General features: G+C 41.6%; 1 non-coding gene across 1 annotated transcript; it reads left to right on the top strand.

Annotated features, from left to right (window-relative positions):
- Positions 1 to 12,447: 12,447 nt before the first annotated feature.
- Positions 12,448 to 12,577, top strand: LOC150053755 (small nucleolar RNA SNORA40). Its single transcript, XR_016537951.1, has one exon. It is a non-coding gene; the product is annotated as a small nucleolar RNA SNORA40 (small nucleolar RNA).
- The last annotated feature ends 302 nt before the right edge of the window (positions 12,578 to 12,879 follow it).

Raw genomic sequence — 12,879 nt, 5'->3', positions numbered from 1 at the left:
TGTAGCTGTGATAATGTTTCTTAATTTTCTTTGGCTTAAGAGAGACACGTGTTACCCAGGAGTCTTGTCTTCCTTAGAGGTCTGTGGATGTGGATGGTTCTTCCTGTTCAACTAAATTGGCTCTTACAGTTTCACAATACAGAGGGAGCAACCTCTGTTTTTTGCTAGAGTCTAGATGTAGAAAGCTACCTGCCCAGAGTGTTCTATTGTCATTCAACAGATATTTACTTAGTCACAGTGATAGGCCCTGAGTGGCCTTCCAAACACAGAAGCTACTTTCTCTGCCTTCAAAATGCTGAGACATTAGTGAGCAAAAGGTTTATACATAATGAGCTGAGATATGGCCTAGGATTTCTCCCCAACCCCCTTTCAAGGCAAGGCTGATTATGGCTGAACTGTAGTCAGGAATCTGAGTAGACATGACTGGGGCCTCTGTCAGACCAGAGTATGACAACCCCACTAATCTTCTCCTGTTCTTACCTGCTCCTTGTCCCCAGGGCCATGTAGGAGGCCATGTACTAAAGATGACCTGACCAGGCTGGGTGGTTTGCTTGGCTATTCACACCAGTGCCAGATTGTCATGTGAGCTAGAATTATGAGATTGGTATTCTACAGTGAGATACTGGGTTCCTTGTGAACAAGAAGTAAATACTGACTGTTTGAATCTATGTTCATTCAATAGCTAGTATCACCATCACGAATATATCAGACAATCTGAGGTATACTTAAGTGGCATTGTATAATTTTAGTACTTTTTAATCTAAGAAACTAAAAGAAGTGCATCAAGAGCATGCTTTCATTCATTTTATCAGTTAGGACATGGCTAAGTGAATGTTTAAATTTAGAAAACAATCTCTTGGGAGAAAAAGAAAGTAAGTGGTACTGCATGGGACCAAAGTTGGATGGGCAAGCAGTGGTGACCATGTAGGCCATGGTGGGTGAGGAGGGGAGGTGTGCCATCTTTACAGGACATGGGTGGAGATGCACTGTGACTGCCTGTACCTGAGACTTGGGGATTCATTCCAGATATGCACTTCAGTACTGTGACATCATTAATACAGCTGGGCACTTCCAGGGTCTCAGGTTCTACTCAGATCTTGAAATTTCAATTCTTGGCAACGATGTTCATTGACAAAGCAAAAAGAAACAGGTGCAACCGCCAACAATGGGAAGAGTGAGACTGAAATCAGGAAAGCAACTCCATTTGCAGTAGTCTCAAAAAGAAAAATGAAATACATAGGAATTAACTTAACCAAGAAGGTGAATGATTTCTATAGTGAAAACTATAAAAACTTAAAGAAGGAAATTGAAGAAGATACATGGAATTGGAAAGAACTTCCATGCTCTTGGATTTGCAGAATTAATATTTTGAAAAATGGCAATACTACCCAAAGCAGTCTATAAATTTAATGTAAAACCTTTATAAAATCCCATCATTTTTCAATGAGAGAGAAGACAATCCAAAAATGCATATGGAACAACGAAAGGCCCTGATTCATAAGAGCGATTCTTAGCAGAAAGAGTGCTGGAGGTATAACAATATCACACTTTTAACATTACTACAGAGCGGTCATAATGAAAACAGCTTGGGTGCTGACACAAAAGCAGGCATGTGGACCAATGCAACAGAATAGGAAACCCATAAATAAACCCACAAACTTATAGTCATTTTCAATAAGAGAACCCTTATTGAATATATGAGAACTCTTATTGAATATAGTGATATTCAAAAGCATAGTCTGGAAGAAAGAGTCTCTTCAATATGGTACTGAGTAAAATGGATATCCACATCCAGAAAACTAAAATTGGACCCTTAGCTATCACCTTGCATTAGTGTCAGTTCAAAATGGATAAAAGACCTCAATGTAGATGTGAAAACCATGAAATAATTATAGGAAAAGTAGGGCACAGGTAGACACTTTCTGAGTAAAGATCTGGAAGCACAGCAAATGCAAAAAAGACTTCATAATTTGATAGGGAAGGGGGGAAAACCAAGATGGGTGGGGAGTATGGGGGGGGAGGGAAATGGGTACCAAGACATGTGAAAGGGTATCAATGTATGTGAATTAATGCACCTTCTATCTGGCAAATATCATGTAACCCTTTTACTAATTACAATAAAAAAAAGTTAAAAAAAAGACTTCATAAATGGAACTGCATCACAACAAAAGTTCCTATGGTAAAGGACATAGCCAACAAGATAAGAAGACAGCCTGTGAAATGGGAGAAAGTTTCTGCCAGCTAGATATCAGACAAGAACATAACATCTAGAATATACAGAGACCTTCAAAAAACCAACAACTAATGAGCTAAAGAGAGTCTTTCTCAGAAGAAGTAAAGATGATGAATAGACAATATGAAGAAGTGTTCAACATCTCTAACAATAAAGGAAATGACAATCAAAACAAAAGTGGGATTCCACTTGATGGCCATCATCAAGAAAAAAACAATAATAGGTGCTGGAAAAGATGCAGCCAAAAAGGAATCCTTATATACTGTTGGTGGGACTGTAAACTTGTTCAACCACTCTGGAAGCAGTATGGATGTTCCTCAAAAAGTTAAACAAAGATACCACTTCTGGGCATCTACCCTGAACATCATAACCCAAGATATGATAAGGACACCTGCTGAGCTATGTTCATCTCTGCACTATTCACAATAGCCAGGTGATGGAAACAATCCAGATGCCCTACTGCAGATGAATGGATACAGAAAATGTGGTATATATACACAATGGAATTCTACATAGCCAACAGAAAAGATAAAATAATGGCATTCGCAGGGAAGTGGATGAATCTAGAGCGAATCATGTTGAGTGAGACAAGTCAAGACCTAAGGAACAAAAGGCGCATGGTATCCTTAATATGTGGCTATTAAATCCAAAGCGTACAAGAGCGAGGACCCAATATCTGCATACCCAATGCTATGGACATGGTATTGGAAATATAAACACAACTATATAGACATAAAAACCTATGACTCTATAGATATAATGTTTTATTTCATAAATTAATATGTTTCTATGACATACAAACCCTTAGCCTAATTTTGATTAAGTTCTAAATACTAAGTCCCAGTGATTGTAAATAGAGATTCCCTTCTTGAACACTTGTTTGTTAAACTTGTCATTTAAAATATGATGTGAAAATCAAAAAAAGTTAAACAAAGAGCTACCCCGTGACCTAGCAACTCCACTCTTGGACCTTAATCTACAAGATTACAAATCAGGATACAGTAAAGCTGCCAGCACAACCATGTTTTTTTTCTGCACTATCCACCATAGCCAAGGTATAGAATCAACCCAAATGCCCCTCAGTAAAAGAATGGATCAAGAAAATGTGATATATATATGTATATATGTATATATATTATGAAATTTTACTCATCCATTAAAAAGAATGGTAAATTTATGAAGATGAAAAGACCTAGAAAAATTAAGATAAGTGAAGTAAGTCAGATCCAGAGACAAAGCATACATTTATCTTGTATGTGGAAGCTAGATTTAGTTTATAGACTTATGTTGAATGCTATGCAAGTGTATACAAATGCATTAACTAAAATATGATGGACCCAAGGGAGAATTCAAATACAGAGGCAAAATATAGTTCAACAAAGTAAATACCAGGAAATGAGTACTTGAAAGGGGTTGGGGTAAAGACAAGGGGAGAGGGATTGATGGATGAAGAGGAGAAGAGATTGGAGAATGCAGGCAAGAATTCAATATATGCCCTATGAATTTAAGAAGAGTGAAAGAAGCAGTGAGTAGGGGAGGGATGGGTGAGAATGTTGACATAGGTGATCAACATATATTGTATTTAGAAACTGCTTTGTTCAATGGCAACTCCTTTGAGAACTTTCCCTGAGAAAATGAGTGTAGAATCCACTGAAGTACTTATTTCTAATTCCATGACCTTGTCTCTTTTCTTAAAAGGTTGTTGTTATAATTAGATTAGCAGAAAATAAAAGGTATTAATTGGAGGGGAAAAAAGAAATGTGAAACTGGGTGCTGGTGCAATGCTAGCCACTCTAGAAGCTGAGGACTGAGGCTTAAAGGCAAGGAACTCTTATCTCCAGTTAACTACTCAAGAAAAACTGGAAGTAGAGCTGTGGTTCAAGTACAATACCACTTGTCTTGAATGAACAAACTGAAGACAGTACCCAGTACCTAAGTTCAAGCCCCAGGACCAACACACACACACACACACACACACACACACACACACACACACACGAAGGGAGACCATCTATTACGTTCTCTTCAATTGTTTTGTAGAGGAAGACCTTCCTGAGTTGCTAGCGTGGTTTTGTTGTTTTGCTTTTCTTCCCTTTTTGGACCTTGGGGGAACCTTTGAGTTGTTTTCTGAAGTGCCACTGTTGTGAGATATTGTCATTGTCAGTCTGTTTGGGGTAGGCAGGCTTTGATTTACTTTTACCCTTCATCTTGCTCTTCTCCTTCCCCTCACCGACAGGCACTGGCTCTCAGGGATTTCTCTATTCTTAAATTTACATGCATCCCAGGAAATGTTTCTGATTGTTTGCTATGTATTCGTATTTATCTAAGTGATATGGGACTATAAATCCTGTTGTCTTTTTTATTCAATGCTGTTAGTTTTTTTTTTCCTACAATCTTTTCTTGTGCTGAATGCACAGCTAATTGGTTGTTTCCAAAGCACAACAAACCTATTGGTTTGAGCTATTTTTCTTGTCCATCTCCCTAAGTAATAGACTGTGCAGAGTTTTATGTCCTTTTGCTCTGTAATCCAGGATGAGATAGACTGTCTGATTTCAGAGGAACCCAGACATGGCTGAGAAGTTCAAGAGAGACACAGACAAACACCAGCAGCCTGGAGTGCAGGGCCTGTCTCCGATTTGTAGAATCATGTAATTAAAAATGACTTGAAGTTAATATGGGCCAGAGCTTTTTCAAAGTTATCAAGATTCAATAAATGTTTGATTTGCATGTCATCTTGAAAGTATCTATTTCCAAATGATACAAGTTCAACTGTATGTAAATGGACGTATATCAAAAAGCAAGACACAATTTCACGCGGGTATTTCTACAAGAAGAGGGGAAGAGGAGCACTCTGAGAGAAATGATTGCTGCATGGCCATAGGGAAGAGTGACATTTAAGGGAGACAGAAGGCACACACTGTTTGCAGAAGACAGCCACCATTCATTCTGGTTAATGTTTGCTAAATGGGAGCCCAGGGTGGGCAAATCATTCTGGTTTTCCTGTCTCCATAGGCAACCTCTTCCAGACGATAAGGAAGCAAACCTATGACATTCATGTACCAGGGTCAGCACAGGGATGTTTCCTTATGTCCTTGTCTGGAGAATGAAATTTTACTTTCAATTAGAATCTTTAAGGACTCTAGGATGGGGTTTCCAAGTAGCTAACTGGCTGGGCTTAGGAGATCAAAGACTTCCCATGTCAGGAGACCTGTATGTGAGCCCAGATCCAGCCTCAGAGTGAAGAGGAGATGCCTTACCACAGCGGTAGCATGACTGCCTGAGTTTTCCAAAGTCTAGTCTCTGTGGCCATAGAGCCCTGAGCGGTGGGGAATAGAATTTAAAAGTGTGAGGGGTTTTTTTGGAACAAGAAGTCTAAAGCTTCTTGTAAAATCTCTCAGATGCTCCAAATGAATAATTTGAAGCCAGACTATTACATAGCATTTTTTTTTTAAAAACCTGAGTTTTTATACAACCTGCTTCTCTAAGGTTAAAACAAAAAGTCTTGGGTTGAAGCCCTCTCTTTACTCAGAGTTGATGTGACCGATTTTCACTGGTCTATGTGCAGATGCCCCCTCATCAGTGGCTGAAATGAAAGAGTTAAAATACTACAATAGTTTAGGTGAAATGAGGAAACTTCTAAGGGGGTGTTTGGGTTACTTTCCTGTGAAATACGTATGCTCTAGGTCTTGCTGGTGGAAGTTCTTCCCCTTCCCCTTCCCCTCCCTCCCTCTTTTCCTCCCTCTCTCCCTTCCTCCTTCCCTCTCTCTCCCTCCCCCTTCTTTCTTTCCCTTCCCTCTCCACTCCTTTTCTTACTCCCCCCTCCCTTCTTGCCCCTCTCCTTTCCTTCCACTGTACTATGGACTAAACTCGGGTCCTCATGTTTGCTAGGCAAGTGCTTTACGCCTTGAGCCACACCCCTTGCTCTTTGTGCTTTTTTTTTTTCTTGAACAATGTCTCATGTTTATGCCTGGGCTGGCTCAGACAGTGATCCTCCTATTTATGCTTCCCACATATGTAGGATGATAGGTGAAGGTCACGACCTGCCACACTCAGAATCTTGTTGGTTGAGATGGGGATCTTGCAGAACTTTTGCCTGAGCTGGCCTTGACCATGGTCCTCCTGACCGTTGCTTTTCAAGCGGCTCAAATTACAGGTGTGAAGTGGAAGGGTTTTGTGTTTGATTTAATAACAACAGGCTGGTGAGAGGTGGAGCGCTGAGGCTATGCACAGAGGAGCCATTTCTATGTCCTGGGCTGGGAGCACAACAAACCTCTGCGTGTAGGAGTTGACACTGACAGTCCTATTTGGACTAGCACCAGAGGTTTCAGTCCCTCAGGTGTAGATGACAAAGCTTCCGACTGATGGGCAGGCAGGCAGCATCCTCCTAAAGTAGGCTACGCCGTTCTACAGCTTTGATGCACTGCCAGAGCGAGCACAGTTTCAGTGGCATCTATTTGTATTAATGGAGTGGCCGATTTATTTATTATTCAACAGTGAATAACTGAGTCCTTTTTTTTTTTTTTTTTACATCAGGCATTAGACTTGGCGTTGGGAATTCATCAGGGAGTAGGCCAAACACATCTTTGGTGCGTCTGAAAGTTACTGCTTAATAGAGAATAGGCAGAAAAGCAAAAGCACAAGGAAATGAGGAAAAAAGCATGTGGTGAACATTTCCAGCTGTGGTGATCTGATAATGGGGGTGAGCGGGAAGGTGGTAGGGAGGGAGACAGCATTCAACCTGAGGGAGAGGGAGACGGCTACTCTCCAACTTGAGCCACATCCCTCAGTGCAGGGAGGGCAGGGGCCTAGTTGAAGCCTTGTGTTAATTATAAGGAAAAGGCACTGCTGAAGAGCTGGAGTGTGATTTTGTGTTGCATAGCGGTCTTTAGGGACATGCCTGAGCTGCGAATGTGTGCTGGCCACTGTGTGTGGTCTCGGGGCCTGCAGATAAGGATGAAAAGTGTTTAGCCTGGTTCCCAGAGCTGTGGTTTTCAGCTCTGGGTACTGAGGACACCCAGGAACCATGTAGAAATCCCAATTTCTGGGATGTTTCTAGACCAGTTATACCAGAGTGCTTCAGGTACCAGGATTTACAAGTGTTAGTGGGTGCAAATGCATGCAGAATTCAACACCTAAAAGAACGTGCTGGGCCCATTCTCAGCTCTGAAACATCAACACCTATTTTTTTTTTTGCCAGTACTGGGACTTGAACTCAGGGCTTGAGTACTGTCCTTGGACTTTCTCAGGGCTAGAGCTCTACCACTTGAGCCACAGCACCACTTCAGGGTTTTTCTGTGTATGTGGTACTGAGGAATTGAACACTGGTCTTTGTGAATCCTAGGCAAGCACTCTACCTCTAAGCCAAACTCCCGGCCAACACCTATTATTTAAAAATCCGCAAATTACCAGGTGCCAGTGGCTCATGCCTGTAATTGTAGCTACTCAGGATGCTGTGATCTGAGGACTGTGGTTCAAAGCCAGCCTGAGCAAGAAAGTCTATGAAACTCTTCGTCTCCAGTTCACCAGCAAAAAGTCGGAAGTAGAGCTGTGGCTCAAGTGGTAGAGTGCTGGGGAACATGGACAACGCTTTGTCTCTTAGCCCTCGTGGGGGTCTAGTGAGTTGGTTTATCACAGCTAAAGCTTGAAGCTGGTATTCACACTGGGCATTTTTAATTGAGGTGTTCTATGCATTTCACCAAGTTTGCAGCTTGGGAAATAGTTACAAAATAAGCAGGCCTGCATCATCTGTATGCATGTCAGGAATCAGGACATTTCCCCCTCAGACGCCCCAGCAGGAGCTCAAAGACACTCCTTATCACATGGCGCTTGTCAATTTGCTTTTATGAAATTTCTGCTCATTTGCTTTTGCAAATCACCATTGATCTAATGATACATTTTCTAATGCTAGTCTGTCATGGCTCAGGAAGAAAGATCTGCTGTGCTTATAGAATGCCCCACTGAAGGACCTGGCTTAGATGAAGGGCTGTCCATGGGCCCGGTCTCCTAGCCACACCCACTCACGACGTACCTCGCTTGCATTATTCTCATGTATTTGTTCTGTAGTCTGTTTCTCACTATCCATGGTAGTTCTGTTCTCTGGAGTCACCTTGAACAACAGATGAGTAGATGAACAATTGCTGTTAGGGGAAACACAGTGTTTATTCTTGACAGCCTCTGATCATAAGCTTTCATTGTCCAATTAGTACATTGAAATTTAGGTTTCTGTTTAAAGACCTCTTCTCTAATATGTATTGTTGACCCATTAGCACTCTTGGCCAAGAGTGCCGTCAATCTGTACCTGCATGAAGCTTGTCTGACACACGCATTTTCTTCACAAGGCTTCTTATAACCTTGGGGCCCTCAGGACCTCAGAGAGCCCTGCAACAGGAAAACATGGCAAAAATAGACAGTAGGGGAGCAGGGACAAGGGAGCTGAGCCTGGCCTTAGAATGGAAAAATCGAGTCACTTGGCTGTTTCTTCTCCTTGGCACCTGTCAGTGACTGATTCTGAAAGCAGCCTGAGGATTGATGTGCGGCTCAGAAATACCTTTCCATAAGAAAGTGAATTTGCAGATATGAAGTATGAAAATCACACAGTTGATTGCACATTGTGGCTTGAGGCTGGGGATGGGGATTCAATGACCCTAGGACCCTGAAGAGAATGACAAAAGAGGCAGGAATTTCTGAACGCAGAGTGACCTGGGCGCACAAAGCATTCTGTACCTGAGAAGCTGTGTGGTGATGGACAAAGCCCATGACTACTCTGGGCCTATTTATTTATTTATTGTTTATTTATCAGCCGTGGGGCTTGAACTCAGGGCCTGGGCTCTGTCCCTGAGCTCTTCAGCTCAAGGCTAGTGCTCTACCACTTGAGCCACAGCACCACTTCTGGTTTTCTGGTGGTTAATTGAAGATAAGAGTCTCATGGACTTTTGTGCCTTGGCTGGCTTTGAACCATGATTCTCACATCTTAGCCTCTTGAGTAGCTAGGATTATAGGTATGAGCCACCAGTGTCTAGTTTCTGGGCCCTTTCTCTTAACTTTAAATGAGGGGATTTGAGTTGAGTTACATCTAAGAATTTGGTGATTGATTGATTGATTTTGGTACTGGGGATGGAACCTAAGACCTTGAGTACATTACAGAAGAACCCTGCTACTGGAGTCATACTTTTGCCCTTTTGTTTGTAGTTTGGTTTAGAGATAAGGTCTCTCATTTCTCCAAGCTGGTCTTGAATTTGTGATCCTTTTGCCTTTACCACCTGAGGGACTGGGAATACAGGTGTGCATCACCACTCTTGGTTCGGTTTGATAATTCTTAGTTCTAGAAACCAGTGGGCAACATCGGTCATGTGTTCGCTCGTGGTTCTGTGTTGAAGAGATAATCACCTCCCCTCTGTGTCAATCCTGTGACACTGTGTGTTCTCCCTGAAGATTGTGAACCTTAAAGTATCACAAAATGCTTTCTTCATATACTGACTTGGCAAAGAAATATCCAGGATTGCAACTGTGGAAAGACTAAGGGAATTAAATTTTATGGAAAGAACATGGTATGATAGAACTGGAAAGAAGCAGATGAGGGGACTTTTAGCATAATTCCAGGCTAATGTATCACTGGAGGCAAGTAGAATCTGTATGCAAGGTGAAAAGTCAAGAGTAATGGAGTAAAGTTTTCAGAGGGGAAATATCCAAGAGTAGAACTGTAGTGCCACATTTATTGTGAAGTAAGATGGTTTGCTGAAAGAATTAGGAAACACCCAATATGTGGATATATTTAGCCAGTGATTTTTAATTAGAGTAGGAGTGATCTAATAGGCCTGTTAAGTTAGCACTATCTAATAAAATAAAATGGTATGCAGTAGAGAGATCCCCATTTTCCCTTCCCCCAACTATTAGAGAAGATACCAAGGAAGGTGATAACCCTTCCAGGTGGGCAGGTAAGAGCCCCCCAATAAACATCTGAGACTTAGACTTTCACCAGATTTCTAATTAACTTGACCCAGCTCCCACTGGAAGGGGGAGCAAATCCATAATGTGTTAGAGTGCTTTTTTTTTTTTCTAAAAAAAAAAAAGAACCCAATTTGTCACTGTCAGGTAAGGAGTACAAAGGTCATCCTCTCACTTTGAAATTTCTGAATCATTGAATAGCTAATTTGTACTGCTAATTACTACCTTTCACTTCTGTAATTATTTTGAATCATTGTCATCCTGTTACTATTAATAAATAAGCTGGAGACAATGAAACATGGCTCTAAGTTTCAGTTGCTTATTCTGGAAAAATGAAGTACTTGGAAGTGGAAGAGAAAGATGTTAGTGTATTCAGATTTGTTTTGTTGACAAAGCACAACAAAACAACAGCTAAGACATTTGTGTTTTCCCAGTCTGGGTGTGCCTGTCTCTAATATTTTGTATAGTGACACTCTTTTGGATTGAGCGCCTGTGATAATGAAGTTTAGCATTCTATCTCTACTACTCTAATTACTCGTGTCCCCAGATACATCTGAAACACCAGTAGCCTTGATTAACTATCCACAGATCTGGAAGATTCCAGAAGCCATGTAGCCAGAGAGTTAGGAGAAATCTTAAGCAAAGTCTAAGAATGAATTAGCTGACAGCTTGAGATGATTTTTAGCGTTCTGATTTTAGAATGGAGTTTCAGTGAATGTAATCACGTTGGTCTATAAGACTTTTAAGGCGTTTGGGGGAAAGTTTTGCAGGTTCAGTTTAGACAGGTGACCTGTCATGTTGATGAGATGTAATGAGTATCACAGTTCTGCTGTCCTGGATTTCTCCCAGGCAATAGCTTGAGGTCTATATTCCTTTCTTTAAATATGAGGGTGCAGCTGAGGGCTGGTGGCTCACACCAGTCATCCTAGCTACTCAAGAGGCTGATATCTGAAGACTACAGTTCAAAACCAGCCCGGCAGAAAGTCTGTGAGATTTTTATCTCCAATTAACCACCAGAAAACCGGAAAGTGGTGCTGTGGCTCAAGGGGTAGAGCTGTAGCCTTGAGCACAAAAGCTCAGGGGCAGTACCTGGACCCTGAATTCAAGCTATATAACAGAGAGAGGGGGGGGGAGAGAGAGAGAGAGAGAGAGAGAGAGAGAGAGAGAGAGAGAGAGAGAGAGAGAGAGAGAGAGAGAGAGAGAGGGAGGGAGGGAGGGAGGGAGGGAGGGAGGGAGGGAGGGAGGGAGACAGAGACAGAGAGAGACAGAGACAGAGAGAGAGAGAGAGACAGAGACAGAGAGAGAGAGAGAGAGAGAGAGAGAGAGAGAGAGAGAGAGAGAGAGAGAGAACGAACACTGTCGATATCTCCAGGAAATCTGAGTTCTTCAACATTCCTCATCTGCCATCTTGCCATGGTATTTGCTGTGCCCAGTGCTCTACTAAGTCCTTGATTGTGTGTGGATGTTTAAAATTAAACTTCTGCTCAAGAAAATCCCTCATGTTGTTGGTCGAGGCACTTAACACATGGTACAAATTCACTGATCCATTGAATTGAGCTGGCCACAGCCAGGATCTGTGGAAAGAAGACTCTGGTGGAGGTGTGAGCATTTGAGTACAGTTTTCAGGACCTTGGAAGTGGCTGGGCTAAAGAGTTCACACAGTACCTCATTCCTTCCCTACGGGACAGGAGGGACAGCATCAGAGAACATATTATCTTTGATGGTTTTCCAGCATTCTTCATTACCATCTGTCAGCTGCAAGAGAGGCCTTGTGACACTGTGGAGTAAGAATAGGCCTTGGAATAATAAATATAATAGCTACTATTTATTACGTTATTGCTTCCAAGCTGCTGCTGGCTTGGCTCATTTTGTACATCATGGCCCCCCTTGAAGGAGGCTTCATGATTTATCCCACTGAAGGGTGAGGTGGTGAGTTACATCTCACATAGGCGCACAGCCAGGAAATGAAAGCTACTGGACACAGACTCCCAGCTAATGCACTACTTCTTCCTGGGCTCACGGAAGATGGAAGAGTTCCATTGGAAATAAGAGGAGGAAGGCTTGTGTATAACAGAAAACAGAAGCATGATGAAGAATAAAAGGCTTTACTTAATATCTCTTCCCTGTATTTCATTGATAGATTTTATACGCTATACACATTCATTGAGTTTTGAATTTTAAAAATTGTTATTGTAAAGGTGATGTACAGAGGGGTTACCACTTCAGAAGTCAGAGAATGAGTACATTTCTTTTGAAAAAATTATTATTTGAACATTTGTGTGCATGTCTTTGTTTAATTTGTAACAAAGCCTTACAGGCAGGTACAAACAGTAACTCCTCTTTTGCAACCCAGAACTCATTGCTGAATATGAGATTTTGGCACATGTAAAGAAGGGCTATGATTCCTACAACAGTTGGCAATGTAGGTTTTTTTGGTTCACAGGTTGGCTCTGAGAATAAATTAGATGTAAAAGCTAAAAAAAAAAAAATTATTATTTTTGTTGGTCACGGCACTTGAGCTCTGGGCCTGAGCATTGTTTCTGAGTTCTTCAGCTCAAGGCTAGTGCTCTATCCCTTGAGCCACAGTGCCTCTTCTGGTTTTCTAGTGGTTAATTGGAGATAAAGGTCTCACGGACTTTTTGTGCCCTGACTGGCTTTGAACCTGATGCTCAGATCTCAGCCTTCTGTCAGATTTATTATTA

This window comes from Megascapheus bottae, chromosome 15 (genome assembly GCF_031878675.1).
Source record: "Megascapheus bottae isolate mThoBot1 chromosome 15, mThoBot2.hap1, whole genome shotgun sequence".
NCBI lineage: Eukaryota > Metazoa > Chordata > Mammalia > Rodentia > Geomyidae > Megascapheus > Megascapheus bottae.
Note: the sequence above shows the minus strand (reverse complement) of the source record. Positions and strands in the feature narration are given on the sequence as shown.